This window comes from Dermacentor silvarum, chromosome 9 (assembly GCF_013339745.2).
Source record: "Dermacentor silvarum isolate Dsil-2018 chromosome 9, BIME_Dsil_1.4, whole genome shotgun sequence".
Lineage (NCBI taxonomy): Eukaryota > Metazoa > Arthropoda > Arachnida > Ixodida > Ixodidae > Dermacentor > Dermacentor silvarum.
Window position 1 is genome coordinate 79818687 of NC_051162.1, and position 21208 is coordinate 79839894.

At 51.0% G+C, this 21208-nt stretch overlaps 1 long non-coding RNA gene across 1 annotated transcript; it reads right to left on the reverse strand.

Annotated features, from left to right (window-relative positions):
• Positions 1-4741: 4741 nt before the first annotated feature.
• LOC125940349 (uncharacterized) lies at positions 4742-8212 on the reverse strand. Its single transcript, XR_007463571.1, has 2 exons — positions 8161-8212; positions 4742-5129 (listed from the first exon to the last, which is right to left on the reverse strand). It is a non-coding gene; the product is annotated as an uncharacterized LOC125940349 (long non-coding RNA).
• Between the last annotated feature and the right edge of the window lie 12996 nt (positions 8213-21208).

Sequence of the window (21208 nt, forward strand, 5' to 3'; positions counted from 1 at the left end):
AATTGTGCAGTACTATCGTGAGCAATATGAGCTCGAACACGCGAGCACGTGGAAAATAGCCTCGAACCCTACATCGGCCGATTTGCAGCGGCCGCTTTTGGAAACAAATTGGAAAGGGCGCCGCGCTTCCGCTGGCTGTTCACACTCCCGCCTCGATATCATTGCTGCAAAACGGTAGCTTGTAGCATGTCACTGGCCGCTAGCGGCGATATCAATTCACATCAACGCGCACAGCTACATCAAATGACCCATCAGGCTATGCAGCTGCTGAGATATCGGCTGTGACGTAGACTGCCATAGTGCACAGGTCATGCTTGTATTAAATCTAGGCGGTGTTGGCTGAGCGTTCGGATACGCCACTTTTATCATTTTTTTTTTTTTTGTACGCTAGCGAAGCGGGCAGTGCCAACAGTTAGCGGAAGAGCGCCCCTCCTTTCCCCTGCGGTTTCGGCAGCGCCATCCACGTATGGCGCTATCTAGGTTTTGAGGCTATTTTCCACGCGCTCCCGTGTTCGAGCTCATAGTTGCTCACGATAGTACTTTCTGGAAGCCATCTGGGCACCAACGACACTGGAGCCTTCGAGGAGTCATGTGTAAAAGCCGACGCGTTTACCACGCAGATCAGATTTTCGACGATTACCGACTCTGCTTCATTTCTCTGTCAAATTCCTTGCCTCAATATATTACGAAATGAAAGCACGTGTATAGAGCTCCGCTCAAAATAGAGATGGGTCGCTCAGGAGCGAGCCGGATCTTGTGAGCGGCTCTTTTTAAAGAGCGAGTGAGCGGTCGTTCAGGAAAAATGAGCGCGGTTCTTTTGGAGAAAGGGAGCCGGTTCTCTCGCGTTCAGAGAGCCGTGCCGATGCGTTCCGTCAGAGCCGGGTCTTCTGCTGGGTGCGACTTCCGCGCCATCTATTAGTGGTACGAGAAAGCAACTGCCCTCCCGCCCTTCCTCGCAAGAGTCGCCTCCACCCCCTCGCCTTCGGCTGAAGAACGAAAGAACCGCCGCTCACTTACTGAACCACCGCTCCCTCGCTCTTCAAAAGAGCGGCTCAAAAGATCCGGCTCGCTCCTGAGCGCTCAGGAGCCAGCCGCTCTTTTCGCCACGGTTCCCTCGCTCTTCAGAAGACCCGGCTCGCTCCTGAGCGCTCAGGAAAGGCCGCTCTTTTGAAGACCGAGGGAGCCGTGGTTCAGTAAGTGAGCGGCGGTTCTTTCGGAGTGAGGAAGCCGGTTCTCTCTCCTTGAATGAGCCGTGCCGAACCGTTCCGTCTGAGCTGGGTCTTCTGCTGGGTTTCGATGTTTTTCGATTTCTGACCGACGAATGATGGCCGGTGTGGGCCGACTCGCGCTACTGGTACTCGCTCGCAGTGTGTGGTGTGCGCAGCAGTTCCCTTGGTTTTTTGTGCGTCTTATGGTGTGGCACCCGATGCCACCGAGGGGAGAAGTGAAGAAGTCTTAATTGGCAAAGGATGGTACCGTTCGTTCCCTGCTGCTGTTCGAACGATGTCGACGACTATCACCGATCGCACATCGTGCGCTGGTCCAATAACACTTCGAAGATGGTCTTCCGTGTCTTTAAAGGGCCCCTAAACCACCTCAGATATTTTTTCCAGGATTTCAAGTAAACGCGCATGTAGGGGGAATCTGGTGATGTCAACTGCGGAAACGTTGTCCATTGGTTGAACAAGAACCTACAACTTCCGGTTAGTCTGCTAGCAGGTACGCGCGCTTTCTGCTCTTCCTCGTCGTGTTGCTCGTTTGTGCGCCCTTGCGAATCGGTAATTACAGCCCGCAACGCAAGTGCCAAATCACTCGCGTTCCAACACAGTCGTGCTTAGCGGTCTGATTAGCTGCGCGAACAGAGTGCGACAGTGTTGGCCTTTCCAGACGTGCGCGCAACACAGGGTCTATAGCGGTACGCTTCGCATAACACGGGCCGGCACCGCAGCAATAGCGGGTAGCCGAGAAGCGCTGAGTCCACGTTACCGGCACGGTAACTCATCGCATGCCGTTTGCCATTCGCGGGCCGCCGTTCGACAGCGGTTCTTGCTCGCGAACGGCGATATTTCCTTGCCGTACGTAGAGAGGATGAGACCGGGACTCATTTGTGCGGCAGATTCACCGCCGCTGATCGCTCGACGGCGCCGATATCGTCGCTAGGCCTTTTCTGGTTCCCTTCAAAGCTAAAACGGACGGCGCTTTGAAATGAAATACCCACGCTCATAAGCCGCAATATTTTCGTGTCGTTGTTATCGCTCTTCGCAATAATTGTAGACAAAGAAGAAAAATACGCTGATATTAGCAGCGCCGTCGGCTGCGATGCGAGCACAGCCGAGCCCGTCGTCTCCCGGCTGCAGCTGATGTTTTCGTTGCCGGTGGCGGAGGCGCGCAGGTTCGCGGTCGTCGATTGGGCCATTGATGGTGCAGCGGGTGGGGCGCCGGCCGAACTGCCGTCTACTTTGGACACCTCTCGCGCGGCAGACGTTCGACGGCACTGGCGGACGGTTCGCTGTCGGTATATGTGCCGCTAGCGTGTACGTGACCGGAAGTATGCAGTGTTTTGAGAAGCGCGTTGGCGATGACGTTTGTCACGTGACCTTTCGAGAAGCACTCGGCGAGGAGGGGAGACCAGCCGATGAGGAGAGTAGCGACGGAAAGAGCGAAACGAGCGAGGGCCGTTTTTCGATCATCAAACGCGTGTAACTCCGCTATAACGGTACCATTTCGAAAAATTCTCGCGGCTACGTGTTCGTTGTAGATTCGTGCACAACTGCAACACCGCAACTAAATTTCGACCTCTGGGTGGTTTAGGGGCCCTTTGACGACAAGAGGTGAACGTACAATTTACGTCCTGGTCTTCATTTGTGCTAATTAATGTAGTCATGAAAATGTCGCCCATAACATCGACTTCAGTGCATTTTCGGAGCGTGTATCATTAGCACGTCAATAAAGCGAGGCCAATGATCTGTTGTGTTGTAATAGAACTTCATTTCTTTTTTTTTTGTCCTGGTGTATGATGGCATGATCGCCAGTATCGCGCGTGCACTCAAGAGAAAAAAAAATGAAATGTATGTGCCGCAGTTTTCTGGATCTTTCGTATGATTTTTGTATTGTACTTCAAGAAATGATTTCTACATTCATATTGCATGGCGTTACAGCTTACTCATTTTATAGTGAACATACGTATGTAAATAAATGAATAAAGTTGAAACATAATGTACAATCGTTTTGTGTTCTTAGTTTGACAAAAGTTGATTTTAAAGTAGCACAAAAACGGACAAGCTTCTGTAATGACGATGAAGTTACATTTTTTTTTCTGAAAAAAGTACGTCGCATTCTTCCTGTCACAGTATGATAAGCATTTTATCCTCAATATCAGAAAAGAAAGCTTCATTACAACTAAAAATTCATGCTTTTATTATATGTAAAAGTATTCTCTAAACATAGCGGAAATACCGATAACACGGTTATTAAATTATGCATATATCGTTTTTTTTTCAAAGCCACATAACTATAGAACATGCATAACACAGGTTACACGTTTAAGTCAACCGGTGAGCCGTTCAAATGAACCGGTTCATTTCAGTGAGCTGAGCCGTTCCGAGCCGCTCACTGAAGTGAGCCGTTTTGCCCATCTCTAGCTCAAAGTTTGCATTAGCATTAACGTAATCGTCAGTGATTTTTTAATTTCATTATTTTACTGTAAACAAATAAAAAGTAGCAGTGCTAACAGGCCCTCCAATGAACCTGCGTGAGGAAGGCAGGATGAAAACATTTGTGTACATTTCTGGTGATCCGATCTGTCGAATGCATGGCGCCCTGGAATGAACTATGCGATTTCACAGAAATATGCGCACGTTACCCATCCCGAGAAATGTTTTGGCAAGCAGATCGTGCACTGGTATGTGACTGAGCTCGCGAAATGTAGCCTGTGCCGTTTACATGCTTTGTGCACGTTGACTAGTTTGCGAGCCACGTATTACCTGCTGCGGTGCGATGCACGCTTGCGCCCTCAAAGCTGGCACAAGAAATACGTGTTCTGTCTTCCTCTGCGCAGCGTTGTGTGTGGCACAGCCATCGCTCGTTTTCGAGTACGTGTTGTACTCGCAACGCAATGCGTCCTCATTCTTGCTACAAGTTAGATCACGTGCACAACAAAGAGAAATATAACCCAAAAGTGGCGCCCATGAACCAGCAGATATTCAGCCAGCGATGCCCCAGGGAGCCTAGGCTGGCCTATAGTTGCCATAGAGATGAACAGTCGTGTGCGGTTCTGGGACTTTTTCCATACCCGCTTCACTACCGCTGACCGCCAGGTACTCGCGTCGTCTACTCAGGTGCTACTTGAAGGGTGCTAAGAAGAAAATTAGACTATTATTAGCCCTGCGGCTTTGCCAAGATTACTTTGATAGTATATGATATGCATTTATAACCAATTTAGACCAAGTTAAATTTTGTTGCAGTGGCTTTTGCGAAACGTGTTTGTGGGCAAGCTGTGAAACATTTGTGAAACACGAGATTTGCCCAAGAAGGAACATACAAATTTCTACGAAATTTACCTTCGCTTTTTACCTCCGCTGAGCTCTGTACACGAAGTATTCAAAATGCTGAATGTATGCCGAGAGTGACATCGGTCTCTGACGCCCTAATTTCCTCAGACGTGTGCTTCTAGTTTCGTGAAACGACCGGATTATGCGCCCTGCATTGTCACTGTTATACGAGGAAGACGTACAAGAGCATCCATAGGATGAGAAATTTTTATTTAGCACTTATGCAAGCAAAAACTTTAATCTTCAGCCAGCCGGCGTCGACAAACATCGTTGTCATTGAAGAGGCGGCCATGACAGACACCTTTTTCTTCGTCGCGCCAACTTCGTATCCACCAACCAGGAAGCAGGTGGCATCGGAAGACATCTCGGGTCGGGTGCTCCAGACACAGCAGCGCTTAAGGCATAGAGTTTCGGGGGAAAGACAAACAGAGATTCCTCCGCGTCGTCGAAGGCAGGAACGCTACGCGGTGGCAATTGCTGCTGCACCGGTAGTGCCCCTGCTGCCTCAGCGCGAGGTCTCTGCTCTCCGCTGTCCTGTCGTCGTATTTGTTGACAAGTCATGGCTCCTTGTTTAGGAATCTACCGAAAAAAAGAAGATACAAGGCCGCTTGAATATTTCGACAAGAGTGTCTGGCGGCGTAATGATCGACATTTGAACAAAAATTATGACAAATCACACGGGATTCATGGAATCGACTTTACGCGAAGGCTCTGTAAAATTTCTCGATTAAATGTTATGTAAACGGGCATATATTAATGCATGCATACTTTTCATGCCCTAGTACGCGCAAGGAAGCCTTCATGGTCTTCTTCCTTTGTAAAAGTATTTTTTTTTTCATTTAACTTCCATGTAATGTGCATGCGACTGTTAATCGTCTGGCACCGCGTTTTCGAGGATAGTGATTCAGTGCCCGCCAGGCAAAAAGATATGAAACGGACACCCACGCCACTTGACCCATGCTGCCCAGGTGACCGCAAATTAGCACAGTCTCGGGGATCGACCCACTTTACTCGGTGAGAAACCTACCTATCAAAGGCTTGAAATTCTGTGGAGGAAAGCATAGAAAGCTTCGCTTTAAGAAAGGGATTATTTGTTTTAAGGCGTATATTTGTTCTAATGAATATATGTCAGCAGCGTTTGTTTCCTTCACTGTACAATCCCGTTTAGGAACAAATCGTTTGTATGAAGAACAAACACACACATACACACGCACATATATGAAGAACATTTCTGGACATTTACTGTATTTGACGTTGGAAAACACAAACCATTGTATTTCCAATATAGGTTTATTATACAGGGTGTTTCAGCTACTTTGGCCAAGTATTCAGAAACAAACATAGGCGCTACGCATGTCAAATTTTCACAGTATTGTTCTGCGCCGTATCGACCACGTCACGATATATTTTTCAATCCGCCAAGCTCAGTAATTAACAAAGATTGCTAAATACCTTTTTTTAAATACTAACTCTAGCGAAAACTGTTCAATACAAAGGTTGTAGAACTTGTTCAGAAACATCGAATTATTTAATCTGTGCTAACTGCCCTGTTTAATGTTTTTCTAGCCTTCCTTTAAGGTGCGCGAAATTTTAAAAAAAGATACCACGTGACTGCCACCTCAGGCGCCGCGCTTTCAGTGCCCCGAAATGTAGGTTGAACGAATTAGCAAAGGCTGCTCCACTAATCATCATCATCAGCCTATATTTATGTCCACTGCAGGACGAAGGCCTCTCCCTGCGATCTCCAATTACCCCTGTCTTGCGCTAGCGTATTCCAACTTGCACCTGCGAATTTCCTAACCTCATCATCCCACCTGACTTTCTGCCGTCCTCGACTGCGCTTCCCTTCTCTTGGTATCTATTCTGTAGCCCTAATGTTCCACCGGTTATCCATCCTACGCATTACATGGCCTGCCCAGCTCCATTTCTTCCGCTTAATGTCAACTAGAATATCGTCTACCCCCGTTTGTTCTCTGATCCACACCGCTCTCTTCCTGTCTCTTAACGTTACTTCTAAGATTTTTCGTTCCATTGCTCTTTGTGCGGTCCTTAACTTGTTCTCGAGCTTCTTTGTTAACCTCCAAGTTTCTGCCCCGTATGTTAGCACCGGTAGAATGCAATGATTGTACACTTTTCTTTTCAACGACAGTGGTAAGCTCCCAGTCAGGATTTGGCAATGCTTGCCGTATGCACTCCAACCCAATTTTATTCTTCTGTAAATTTCTTTCTCATGATCAGGGTCCCCTGTGAGTAATTGACCTAGATAAACATATTCCTTTACAGACTCTAGAGGCTGACTGGCGATCCTGAATTCTTGTTCTCTTGCCAGGCTATTGAACATTATCTTTGTCTTCTGCATATTCATCTTCAACCCAATTCTTGCACTTTCTCGATGAAGGTCCTCAGTCACTCCACTAATCGGGATCGACTTAATAGACTGCCAGTGACTGCGATCATGATTTTTATCTCTGTCCGTCATCACACTGTCACCCTCTCCCCCTCCATCTCATTTCTTCATTGGTCCGAAAATAAAAAACTGCCTGCGCTGCGTCATATGCTGCCTTCGGTCCCGTTTCGCATTCGCACGTGGCGGTCGCTTTCTCGTTGAGTATTTTTTTTAACGGTACGCCCTGTTTGTCACTTAACGTCCATCGCAGGCAATGACAGCCAGTTCAGTCGACCGCAGTGTGTGGAGCAGCATTTGCTAATTTGTTCAACTTACATTTGAGGGCACCGAAAGCGCGGCGCGTTAGCCGACATTCACATGGTATTTTTTTTTTTAATTTCGCGCACTTTAAAGAAGCTCAGCACATTAAATATTTCGATGTTTCTGAACAAACGCTACAACTTTTGTATTGAAGATTTTTCGCTAGAGTTAACTTAAAAAGTATATAAGCAATATTTGTTAATTACCGAGCTTGGCGGATTGGAATAAAAGAAAACTAGAAGAAAAAAACTCGGTGCTCGAATGACCCTTTGAGCGAAATGCAGCTCCACTAACGTGAAACCTGGGGATGTGCTAAGCATGCTGTGATGCACCGCTAATGGGCACATACTACCCTAAGTAATGGCTCATAACCCCGTAAACGCGGCGTCCCCATTACGACGACTAGAAGAGAAGTGAAATACTACGCTGGAATGATGAGCGGCAACGCAGCCCGCTGTGGAAGACGACGACGACGACAACGCGGGAGCAGTGGCACCACCGCGTGCCGAGCACGTGCACGAGCCGCTTGCTTCCCGTGACTTCGACGACGACGACGATTACGACAGGATACGCCGATAGCCCGGGCGCATAAGGTGCTTCGATACCTAAAATATCATGACGTGCTCGATACGGCGCACTAGAATACTGCGAAAATTTGCCATGCGTAGCGCCTATGTTCTTTTTATTTTAATACTTGGCCCAAGTTAACTGAAACACCCCGTATATATGAACCATGGTCCCCGTTCGGAAACATCGAAATTGACAAGCGTCTAAGAAAAAACTGCAGCGAAGTACCCACGCTAAACCTGACGACAACTTTGTGCACGCCCTTCAGAACAACTGGTGTATTGTCCACGTAAGGATGCAGTGATTATTATGTGGTATGAAAAAAAAAGTACTCACGCCGAGGTCGGGAGCGCGCGCTGCTGCTCAAAGACGCCATTGTGGAACGCGCTTTGTTTTTCTATCGCAGGACTAGGAGTGCCATCTTACGGAGCTGAGAAAAAGTACCCCCTCCTAAGCCGGGAAATTCAAATTTGCGTAGACAAACACATTTGTTGACTGGACGCCCTCAAGCGTTTGTCCCCATTCGGGGACGTAGGGACTGAGGAGGACATCTTATATATATATATATATTGTGGGCGTTTATTACGCACATCTTCCTCATCTGTATGTTATCATCATCATCCTCGCACTTTTACCTATCCTCCTCTTCGCCTGTATATGTGTTCATCATCATCGCCTGTGTGCTGCGCTGGTTCGCTGACGAGCTCCCGGGCCTAATAAACGTCGTTCCAACCGAGACGTCACAAGTGGTGGAGTGTGCTCTTCGGTCCTACGTCCTCTGGCCGTCCGGTCTGCCTCCTGGAGCTTCGTTCAGGTCGCCGCTTGCGCCCACCGTCAGCTAGCATGCCGCAGGACGTGCAGCCTGGCGCCCCTATTGCCTCCATTCCGACATCGCAAGTGCCTCCTTCCTTTATCATCAACAGCGCCCAGCGTGACCCCCATCTCTTCGCTGGTCTTCGCGGAGAAGATGTCGAAGACTGGCTGGACGATTATGAGCGAGTCAGTTCCGCCAATCACTGGGATGATGTTAATAAACTACGCCATGTCTCCTTCTATCTGTCTGGCGTGGCGAAGACGTGGTTCTTTAACCACGAGCCCGAATTGACCGACTGGACTCTCTTCAAGCACCAGCTTCGTGAAGTGTTCAGCACACCGGCAGTTCGGTCCACTCTAGCCAAGAAAAGCCTCGATGCTCGCAAACAACACCTGGGTGAGTCGTACACCTCCTACATCGAGGACGTCCTTGCACTCTGCCGCCGTGTGAATTCTTCAATGTCGGAGTCGCACAGGGTACGCCACATTCTCAAAGGCATTGGAACTCTTGCCTTCAATGCACTCGCCACTAAGAATCCGGCTACCGTCGCTGACGTCGTAATCACTTGTCAGCGCCTCGATGAGCTCGAGTCTGTCCGCCTACAGCCCGACATTGACGATGCCCATTCTACGGGGGACCATAACCTACGTACACTGATACGCACGCTCATACGCGAAGAGTTACAATCGATGGGGTTAACCTCACCTTCGACGTATCCCAGCCAACCTTTTGGTGCGTCATTGCGTGACGTTATCAGGGAAGAACTGGCGTCCTTGACCTGCGCTGTGCCAGCACAAGCTCCTGTCCCTCAAGCATTACCAACTACCGCACGACCGACATACGCGCAAGTTGCTGCCAAGCCTGTCGGCCACGTCACTTCTCCGTTGCCGCTACCAACTTACGCGTCGGTTGCTACTGCGCCCACGGTTCACTTCCCGTCATCACCGCCAGAGCCTTCATCGGCCCATCTGACCTCCCTGTCACACGGTACACCGAACACCCCCTACTACCCCCCTTGGCGTCCGTCTCGTCCTACGTGCTATTATTGTGGCTATCGCGGCCACATATCACGCTTTTGCCGCAAGCGCCAGCAAGACGAGCGTCGGGGCTACGATATGTGTGAGCGCGATTTTTACAGTGGGGCCTCTTACCAAGGGCGGCGTTACTCTTCACCTTCGCAGCGCTCTCCATCTCCGCCTGCATCACCTGATGCACGAGGCGCTTACCGTTCGGCCAGACGCCGTTCTCCATCACCCTACCGCCGCTCATCGTCACCACTTAGGCCTGCCTCCCTTACCTCTACCGTTCGCGCGGAAAACTAAGCGATGCAGTTTCCGGAGGAAAAACTGCATACACACACAAGACTGAAATTCCTCCAGCGCGCCCATCCAATATGATTCGTGTGTACGTTGAAGGGGTGCCCGTGGATGCTTTAGTGGATACTGGTGCGGCTTTGTCGGTTATGAATGTTCATTTGTGTTCCCGTCTGAAGAAAGTTATGACGCCTTACGATGGTCCCACGCTGGTTGCAGCCGAAGGGAACACTATTCGACCTGCTGCCTTCTGTACTGCGCGTGTACTTATCGATGACATTCTCCATCACATACAGTTTGCTGTGCTATACCCGTGCTCTCACCAGCTGATTTTGGGATGGGATTTTCTATCTTCTGCCTCTGCTGCTATTTGTTGTGGGCAGCGTGTGATACACCTTACCGACACCGAACACTTGCTTGGCGAAGAAACCCACACGGCACTTCACCTGACCGCTGCGGAAGATACGGAACTACTCCCAGGACAAATCCAACTAGTTACTCTCCTATCCGACAACATTGACCATGGTGACGTCTTGGTGTTCCCTTCTTCACGTTGCCTTACTAAAGGCATAACATTTACATCAGGAGTTGTTCGATTCCACAATGGATCTGCACTGGTCACTGCCACGAACGCAACTCCAGAAAAAATCCTCCTTCCGCAAGGCACAACCATTGCATCCGTCGCCGATCTGGAGCCTGTCTGCGTCTTGCCACTTACACCAGTCTCTTCTGGGGACCCATCTTCTGGTGATTCTTCTTCGGCCGCGGCCCTTACAGCAGTCATCAGCACTGACTTGAAACCCGCGCAGACGCAACAGCTTCTGGCTTTGTTGAAAAAACACGCCAATTCTTTCGACGTGTATTCGTCAACGTTGGGCCAAACAACCGTTGCAGAGCACCGCATTCTGACAGACAAAACATCTATCGTACGGCGCCGCCCATACCGTGTGTCTCTAGCCGAGCGGAAAATCATCGAAGACAACGTCGCAGACATGCTGGAACGCAAGGTAATTCGCCCCTCGGCTAGTTCTTGGTCGTCTCCTGTTGTCTTGGTCCGCAAAAAAGATGGCTCCGTGCGCTTTTGCGTCGATTACCGGGCGCTCAACAAGATAACTCGAAAAGACGTCTACCCTATGCCGCGCATTGATGACGCCCTTGATTCCCTCCAAGGTGCGGAATACTTTTCCAGCCTGGATCTGCGTTCCGGCTATTGGCAAATCCCCATGCACGAAGACGATAAAGAAAAAACGGCGTTCGCAACCCCCGATGGACTGTACGAGTTCAACGTAATGCCTTTCGGGCTCTGCAACGCGCCTGCGACTTTTGAGCGCATGATTGACACCGTGTTGCGTGGCCTGAAGTGGAAGACCTGCCTGTGTTATCTGGACGACATTGTCATTTTTTCATCCACATTTAATCAGCACCTACAACGCTTGGATGAAGTTTTGACGTGCCTCGCCCGCGCTGGTCTTCAGCTGAACACCAAGAAATGCCGTTTCGCCAGCAAAGCCATTAAGATCCTGGGTCATGTCGTGAGCAGGGATGGCATTCAGCCGGACCCTGATAAGACTGCTGCAGTTCTTCGCTTTCCTCGTCCTGACAGACCCAAAGACTTGCGCAGTTTCCTTGGCCTCGCCTCTTATTTCCGTCGCTTTATCCAGAACTTTGCCTCCATCGCAGCTCCATTACACAAGCTACTAGCTTCCGGTGTACCCTTTCTGTGGTCTCAGGAATGCGAATTGGCATTTGCACGCTTGAAGGACGCCCTCACCTCTGCACCTGTGCTTTGCCATTTTGATGAGGCCGCACCGACTCTCCTACACACAGACGCTAGCGGCCGCGGTATAGGTGCTGTTCTTCTGCAACGCGACAACTCTTCGCGAGAGAGAGTCATTGCATACGCCAGCCGTGTACCCAGCGCTTCCGAAAAGAACTATACGATCACTGAGCAGGAGTGCCTGGCTATTGTTTGGTCGATACAGAAGTTTCGCCCTTATCTCCACGGCCGCCATTTCACCATCGTTACGGACCACCACGCTTTATGCTGGCTTTCCACGCTCAAGAACTTGTCTGGACGCCTGGGTCGCTGGATTTTACGCCTCCAAGAGTATGATTTCGAAATCATATTGTCACGTAGTAGTGACGCTGAAGAAAACAGTCGTGAAACTGTGTACGACGAAACTGGTTGTTTATTGGGCGAACCTGTGCCCACAAAAGCAAGGTACACTCAAAGCACAACGATAGCGGCGAACACAGTCGGCGATCGTCGAAAATCTGATCAGCGGCAAAACGCGTCAGCTTTTATACCTGAGTCATCGAAGGTTCCAGAATAATCCCTGGTACGCGTGTATCTTCCAGAAAGTTCTAGACAATTCGCGTCGCTCATACAATCAGATAACATAAGCGTCGGTGAAAACAGGCAACGGAAAGAAGCATTGATAACGTTCTAGAAACTTCCGATACAGGCGCGTCCTGCGCCGAGCGATAACGTTTAACATTTGTTAGCCGGTGGAAAGCGGCCATCGGCGAAAGATAAACATGTATACGTGTCAATACCCTCCCCTTAAAAAGCATCGTCCCGATGCTACAAACAAACGCGAAAGCGAAAACAAAACGACGCGTAATAAAGAAAGAAAATAACAACGTAACAAAGTGCCTGTAAGCTCGTCAGCGGGCTTAGAAAGGCTTAAGACGCACCACGTGGATGACTTCAGGTCGTGCCCGGCGCCGCTGTGATTGCGAAATGCCGTCTGGCACGACCTCATAGTCCAGTGCGCCAATACGTCGGATTATCTTATATGGTCCGAAATAGCGACGCAATAGTTTCTCGCTAAGTCCTCGTCGGCGTATCGGAGTCCAGACCCAAACACGGTCGCCGGGCTGGTACTCGACGTAGCGTCGTCGTAGATTGTAGTGTCGGCTGTCAGTCCTCTGCTGGTTCTTGATGCGCAGGCGGGCGAGCTGTCGACCTTCTTCGGCACGCTGCAAATAAGTGGCAACGTCGAGATTTTCTTCGTCAGCGACGTCTGGTAGCATGGCGTCAAGCGTCGTTGCCGGGTTCCGTCCGTAGACCAGGTTGAACGGCGCCATGTGCGTCGTTTCTTGCACGGCCGTGTTGTATGCGAAGGTCACGTACGGAAGGATGGCATCCCACGTCTTGTGTTCGACGTCGACGTACATTGCCAGCATGTCGGCGATGGTCTTATTTAGGCGCTCGGTGAGGCCATTCGTCTGCGGGTGGTAGGCGGTGGTGCGGCGATGGCTTGTCTGGCTGTACCGCAGGATGGCTTGAGTTAGTTCTGCCGTAAAGGCCGTGCCTCTGTCGGTGATGAGGACTTCTGGGGCACCGTGACGCAGGAGGATGTTCTCAACGAAGAATCGGGCTACCTCGGCGGCACTGCCTTTGGGCAAGGCTTTTGTTTCGGCGTAGCGGGTGAGGTAGTCCGTAGCGACGACGATCCATTTATTCCCGGACGTCGACGTCGGAAAAGGCCCCAGTAAGTCCATCCCGATCTGCTGGAACGGTCGGCGAGGTGGCTCGATTGGCTGTAGAAGTCCGGCTGGCCTTGTCGGCGGTGTTTTCCGTCGCTGACAGTCTCGGCATGTCCTTACGTAATGGGCGACGTCAGCAGAGAGGCGAGGCCAGTAGTATTTTTCTTGTATCCTCGCGAGCGTGCGGGAAAAACCGAGGTGTCCAGCCGTTGGGTCGTCATGGAGAGCTTGCAGAACCTCTGGACGCAATGCTGCGGGTACCACGAGGAGGTAGTTGGCTCGGAGAGGCGAGAAGTTCTTCTTTAGGAGAATGTCGTTTTGCAAGAAAAACGACGCCAATCCTCGCCTGAACACCTTCGGCACAATGACGGTCTTGCCTTCCAGATAGTCTACAAGGCTCCTTAGTTCCGGGTCGGCTCGCTGTTGTTCGGCGAATTCGTCGGCACTGATGGGTCCCAAGAAAGTGTCATCATCCTGGTCGTCTTGTGGCGGCGGTTCGACGGGGGCGCGAGACAAGCAGTCGGCGTCAGAGTGCTTTCGCCCGGACTTGTAAACGACGGTGATGTTGAATTCTTGAAGTCTCAGACTCCATCGTGCGAGGCGACCTGAAGGATCCTTCAAGTTAGCTAGCCAACACAAGGCGTGGTGGTCGCTCACAACTTTAAAGGGCCTGCCATAGAGGTAGGGGCGAAACTTTGATGTAGCCCAGATGATGGCGAGGCACTCCTTTTCTGTTGTGGAATAATTTGCTTCCGCCTTCGATAGCGACCGGCTAGCGTAACTTACAACCCTTTCTAGTCCATCAGTCCTCTGCACAAGCACGGCGCCGAGTCCTACGCTGCTTGCGTCGGTGTGGACTTCGGTATCGGCGTTTTCGTCGAAATGCGCAAGTATTGGCGGCGATTGCAGGCGTCGCTTCAGTTCTTCAAATGCTTTGAGTTGCGGCATGTCCCACTTGAACTCGACGTCGGCCTTCGTGAGATACGTCAGTGGCTCTGCGATCCGTGAAAAATCCTTGACGAAGCGCCTGTAATAGGCGCACAGTCCAAGAAATCTACGCACTGCCTTCTTGTCAGCGGGCGGGGGAAAGTTGGAGATGGCTGCAGTTTTCTGAGGGTCGGGGAGCACTCCAGACTTGTTGATGACGTGGCCCAAGAACAGGAGCTCCTCATATGCGAAGCGGCACTTTTCTGGCTTTAACGTGAGTCCGGAGGTTTTGATTGCTTGAAGAACTGTTTCAAGGCGCCGCAGGTGTTCTTCGAAGCTTGAGGCAAACACAACGACGTCGTCCAAATAGACGAGGCAAGTCTGCCACTTCAAGCCTGCCAGTACTGTATCCATGACGCGTTGGAAAGTCGCAGGTGCCGAGCAAAGACCAAACGGCATGACCTTGAACTCGAACAGTCCATCTGGTGTTATAAACGGTCTTCTCCCGGTCCCTCTCGTCGACTTCGATTTGCCAGTAGCCGGTTTTGAGGTCCATCGACGAAAAATACTGTGCGTTGTAGAGTCGATCCAAGGCGTCATCAATCCGTGGGAGGGGGTATACGTCCTTCTTCGTGATCTTGTTGAGGCGACGATAATCGACGCAGAAACGTAGGGTTCCATCCTTCTTCTTCACTAACACCACGGGGGACGCCCACGGACTCTTGGACGGCTGGATGATGTCGTCGCGTAGCATTTCGTCGACTTGGTGCCTTATGGCTTCACGTTCGCGCGCCGAAACTCGGTACGGGCTCTGACGGAGTGGGCGGACATTTTCGTCGGTGATGATGCGGTGCTTGGCGACAGGGGTTTGTCGAACTTTTGACGACGACGAGAAGCAGTCCTTGTATTGCAGGAGCAGAGCTTTTAGTAGTTCTTTCTTATGCCTGGGAAGGTTTTGATTGACGTCGAAAGTTGGCTAAGGTATTATAGTCGTCGTTGCAGGTGCACTGGAATCGGTGAAGGCGAAAGCACTGCTGGCTTCTACTATTTCATCGATGTAGGCGACCGTGGTGCCTTTGTTAATGTGCTTGTATTCAGGGCTGAAGTTCGTGAGCATCACCCTTGCTTTCCCTGCACGTAGCTCAGCTATGCCTCTAGCGACGCAAATTTCACGGTCGAGCAGTAGGTGATGATCGCCCTCGATGATGCCCTCCATGTCTGCAGGCACTTCGGTACCGACGGAAATCATTACGCTGGAGCGAGGCGGAACGGTGACTTGTTCTTCAAGCACATTCAAGGCATGGTAACTTATGCTTGTATCCGGTGGTAGCGCGTTGTGCGTTGAAAGCGTTATCGACTTGGATCTTAAGTCGATGACTGCACCGTATTGGTTTAGAAAGTCCATGCCTAGGATGACATCCCTGGAGCAGTGCTGCAGGATTACGAAGGTCGCCGGGTAAGTGCGGTTGTTTAAAGTGACTCGCGCTGTGCAGATTCCAGTCGGCGTTATTAGGTGGCCTCCAGCTGTCCGGATATCGGGTCCTTGCCAGGCTGTTTTCACCTTCTTCAACTTGGCGGCGAACGGGCCACTGAAGACGGAATAGTCGGCTCCAGTGTCGACGAGAGCGGTGACGTTATGGCCATCGATGAGCACGTCTAGATCGGTAGACCGGCGTCTGGCGTTGCGGTTAATTCGTGGCGTCGGATCACGGCTGCGTCGGCTTGCTCTGCTGCTGCTACGTCGCGTCGGAAGGTCTTCTTTCGGCGGCGAAGTGCTGTCAAGGCTGTTGCTAGGCGGCGTGCTCAGATCTCGTCGTGATGAATAGCGAATCGTCGTCGTCGGCGGCGTCGGAGGATCTTCGGCATTGCGTCGTACAGCAACCGCACCTCCATCGGTTGCTGCCTTTAGTTTCCCGGGTAAGGGCTGGGAGATCGGCCCCGGGTGGGACCGTTGTACTGACGGCGATGCGGCGAGATGTAGCGGCCTGGTGACGGCGAGCGTGAGGATGGTCGTGGTTGCCACTGGGCTCCGGCGAGGTAGTCGGCGATGTCGCGTGGTCGTTCACCTCGATCGGGACGCGGCGCGTTGACGGGGAACCCTCGTAGGCCCATTTCGCGGTATGGGCATCGGCGGTAGACATGGCCGGCTTCCCCGCAGTGATAGCAGAGCGGGCGGTGGTCGGGGGCGCGCCAAATGTCCGTCTTCCTCTGGTAGCTGCGCTGGGCGACGGGCGGGCGTGCTGGCGGCGGCGGCGGTGGACGACGGAACTGCGGCGTTACGGGGCCCTGGCGCGAGCGCGGAGGGGGGCCTTGACGACGGGCGACGGCGGCGTAGGTCAGCGCTTCCGGCTGGGATTGCGGCGATTGTGGCTGCACATCGGGAACTCCAAGTGAGCGCTGAACTTCGTCTTTGACGACGTCGGCGATAGATGCCACGTGAGGCTGCGACCGGGGAAAGAGCTTATGCAGCTCCTCGCGAACGACCGCTCTGATGGTCTCGCGCAGGTCGTCGGCGCCTAGCGCTTGAGCGTCGGCGTAGTTGGTCAGGGCACGGCGGTTGTATTGCCTGACACGCATTTCAAGCGTCTTCTCGATCGTTGTAGCCTCGGAAAGAAATTCGGCGACAGTCTTGGGCGGGTTGCGCATCAATCCGGCGAATAGTTGGTCTTTGACACCCCGCATCAAGAACCGAACTTTCTTTTCTTCAGACATGTCGGGGTCGGCGTGGCGGAAGAGGCGAGTCATCTCCTCCGTGAAGATCGCGATGTTCTCGTTCGGCAATTGCACTCTGGTTTCTAAGAGAACCTCTGCCCTCTCCTTTCGTACGACACTCGTGAAGGTCCTCACGAAGTTTTCACGAAAGAGGTCCCACGTAGCTAGGGTGGTCTCTCTGTTCTCAAACCAGGTCCGAGCAGCGTCATCCAACGAAAAATAGACATGGCGTAGCTTGTCGTCGTCGCTCCATTTGTTGAAAGTCGCTGTCCGCTCGTATGTCTCCAGCCAGGTTTCAGGGTCTTCAGCCGATAATCCACGGAAGGTCGGGGGCTCCCGAGGTTGTTGCAGCAGGATGGGGGACGCTGGGGCTGCCATTGAGGTCGTTGACCTGGCCTTGATCGCTGTGGTCTTCTCGGGAAGAAGTCCGTACTCCGGCAGAAGTCCTTGCTGCCTACGGCTAGCTCGCTGGTCCTTGGTGACGTTGGCGTTGTCCTCCGGTTTCGGGCTTGGATCGCGGCTTTGCGGGGGCGTTCGCTGCATGAACGCACTAGCACCTCCACCAGATGTCACGTAGTAGTGACGCTGAAGAAAACAGTCGTAAAACTGTGTACGACGAAACTGGTTGTTTATTGGGCGAACCTGTGCCCACAAAAGCAAGGTACACTCAAAGCACAACGATAGCGGCGAACACAGTCGGCGATCGTCGAAAATCTGATCAGCGGCAAAACGCGTCAGCTTTTATACCTGAGTCATCGAAGGTTCCAGAATAATCCCTGGTACGCGCGTATCTTCCAGAAAGTTCTAGACAATTCGCGTCGCTCATACAATCAGATAACATAAGCGTCGGTGAAAACAGGCAACGGAAAGAAGCATTGATAACGTTCTAGAAACTTCCGATACAGGCGCGTCCTGCGCCGAGCGATAACGTTTAACATTTGTTAGCCGGTGGAAAGCGGCCATCGGCGAAAGATAAACATGTATACGTGTCAATTACAGTGAACTAGAAGTATTGGGTAGTGGAAAGAGCGGAGGGCTGGGCGCACAGGCAGCGTGAAGCCAAGAGCGAAGACTCCCGCTAGAGGCGCTGGTGTGCTCTTCCGAGGAGACCGTGCCGGTTGGAGCCCGCGTTGCCCGCGTAGCTGCAACCGCTTTGCCGCGTCGTTATTGGTGTTACGAGCCAGCGTGCTTCTCGTGTTTTTGCAAGTGAAGCTACTGAAAGTGCCGAGCGTGACCATTTGTCTGTTCGATGCTGCCCTGTGGTCGCTATTTGGATAACGTAAGAGAAGAAGAAAAAAAAAAGCGATGCGCATTGCTATGCGCCCGGATGCAAGAGCGGGTATCCTGGTTTTAGAGAAGTAAATGGGCGCACGTTGTCTCTTTTTGGAGTGCCTAAACACAATGACAGGTGGAAACAGTGGGAGAGGAATCTTCATTGCTAAGATAAGCCACTATCCGAGACTTCAACTGTGTGGGAGGGGCACTTCGAAGCGCATTTTATTTTGCGCCAGCATATTCACTTCATCAACGGTGAGGAAGTAAGGATTCCTCGAGGTAAACCTGCGCTGACCGACGCCGCGGTGCCCACGCTCCTGCCTGATTTGCCATCCTACCTCTCAAAGGAAATGCGTCAGAGAAGACAAGAGAGAAAACGCGGTTGCAGTGTGCCCAGCTGCACGCACGAAAAAGGTGCATTTGTCTCGTCGCGACGTTCATGATTCATCATCTCAAGATGATGGTGCGGATGGCAACGAGAGCCTGGATGTGACAGCGCCCCAGCACAATCTTCAAACGATCGTAAACAGTGTGGATATTAGAAAATAAATTCTTGGTGCATTTTTGTGGCAGGATGATCCGAGACATCATTGAATTAATGACATCCAGATTTCCAAGCCACGCTCTGCGGCCAGAATCTGCTTCTGTGGAAAGGCTTCTTTCGTTTTTCACATGCCTGACCGAATGAGAGCTGCATGCAGGTGGTCGAGGTGGCTTCCTGTCCGCATCTACTGCTGTTGGCCTGAGAGTCACAATTGCAAGCGTTCTGTCGTTGCTGACCTACATGAGAAAGAATGTTAGCTACAAGTACTTAATGGCCTCAAAGCTGGGTCAGGACCCAGTTGAAAATCGCTTTGGTACAGCACGGCAGTCAAGCGGTTGCAATACCCATCCAGTACACAGTTTGTCATTACTGTGTCTTGCCTAAGTATTTATTGGCTTGCCAGATCCGTCGCTAATGGGAATGCTGAGCCTGGTGTTCTTACAGCACTCATTGAGCCAGACATGATGGAAGGCCCAAAGCCTGGCAAAACTGACATAATTCAAAGCCTTCTTGATGATGATGACATTCCCACTGCAGGGTATCAAAAGCAGGGCCCTGTACCAGACCATGTCTCATGTGTTCAAGCAAAATGTGACGACCGGCTCATTTTTTATATTTGTGCTTATGGTGCCAGGAAGTTTTTGTTGAAATTGGAGTGTGATGGGGGAATGCCACAAAATGCTTCTCCCAAAGAAGGAGGATGTTGATAGTCTTGCTGCAACTCAGTACACCAGGCTGTACACCAGGCTGTACACCAGGGGCGGTATTCTGTAAGAATCTACATAGTGGACTGTTCATTTCGGCGGCCGCTGATTCGCTGCTGCTTGATGTGCAGGAAGGTGCCAGCCAGTCTCCTTCCTGCACGTCAAGCAGCAGTGAATCAGCGGCCGCCGAAATGGGCAGTGAACTAGGTAGACTCTTACAGAATACCGCCCCAGTACACAAGGAGACAATGGTAGCCTACTGTATTCAGACGGGTGGCTTTTCAGGTTTATTCGAAGATTAGAAAAACCTTTTCACAGCCACATTCAGTACACAAGAGCTGCATCATGAGCGTGTTAAGCATGTTATTACTCTTATTAAGAGAAACCGAGAAGACCGGATAGGGTGCGCCAGCCATGCAGAATATCTTTGACGGTGAAAGTTGTAGCTTCTTATGTTACCACACACGGTTCCACTTCTTTGTGAAGTCCTTAAACCGTTCCAAAGAGTCGGGTGACTTCAAGATATCTGAAGTTGAGCCGCTGTACATAAGTATGTGAAATGGTATTGTGTACTCTCTATCGTGCAACTCATCTGTTGCAGTATGTTTCTTGAAAATGCCTCCCCCCTACCTAGTGATACAGTCACTGAAATAAACTGTCTGCAGGAGGCTCATGATTCTGAAATGCGCATGTTCATCGCTTGCTTAAATCATAATGATAGAAGAATGAAGCAGTATAATACATGCATTCAGTACAAATTTTAAGCTAAACATTTCGACAGAATTGCCTGTCTGGCTGGGAAAATTGATTAGAACTTAGACAGTGACTCCAACCAAGTAAGGGTATTTATTAGCCCGACGTAATATAAACCGCGTGAAGGGCATCCTACCCTCTGTGTATGTCTATGGCCTCGGAGACACGGCGAAAAGAAGATCACCAACACCAAAACATATCGCCCCCCCTCCCTTCAACGGCTTTCCCGCGGGTAAAGTGTCCCCCAGCATCGGCCATCCCAGTCGACCAGCAACGCCGCAGCCTCCCCACCCTTTCGCCATTTTCGTGTGTCTATAATAGGTGCCCTGTCGAGTGTCTCCCCACCTCCCTTTCTCTCCCCTTTCTTACGATGGACTTTTTAAAAGCTGCACACCGTCACCTCCGAAGAATACCCCCTGAAGAAGGAGCCGAATTGGCTCCGAAACATCGGGTTAATAAATACCCTTACTTGGTTGGAGTCGCTGTTTAAGTCCTATTCAATACAAATGTATTTTCTATGTTTCGAACGGGACTTGTGACTAGTGCAACTGGGTAAAAAAAAAAGCGAAATTTTGATGCTAAAAGTGCACCCTGCCGCTGCAGCACGAAGTGCGTGCATCGCGATAACATGCATTGTAGGTCTGTACCGTGCCCCGCCATCCCTTGCAACAGATCTTAGCGTTGCTTACATAAAATCATATTGTCATATTTGGCATGAGGAAAAATGAACACAGCATTCTGAACCTCTGTGCCGCCGCACTCGCCTGCTGCGTTCTGCCGCTGACTCCCTCAGCCGGTGCTCGGGAAGTGAGCGCGCGCGCCATCTGGTGAGCTTCTACACAATATGCCT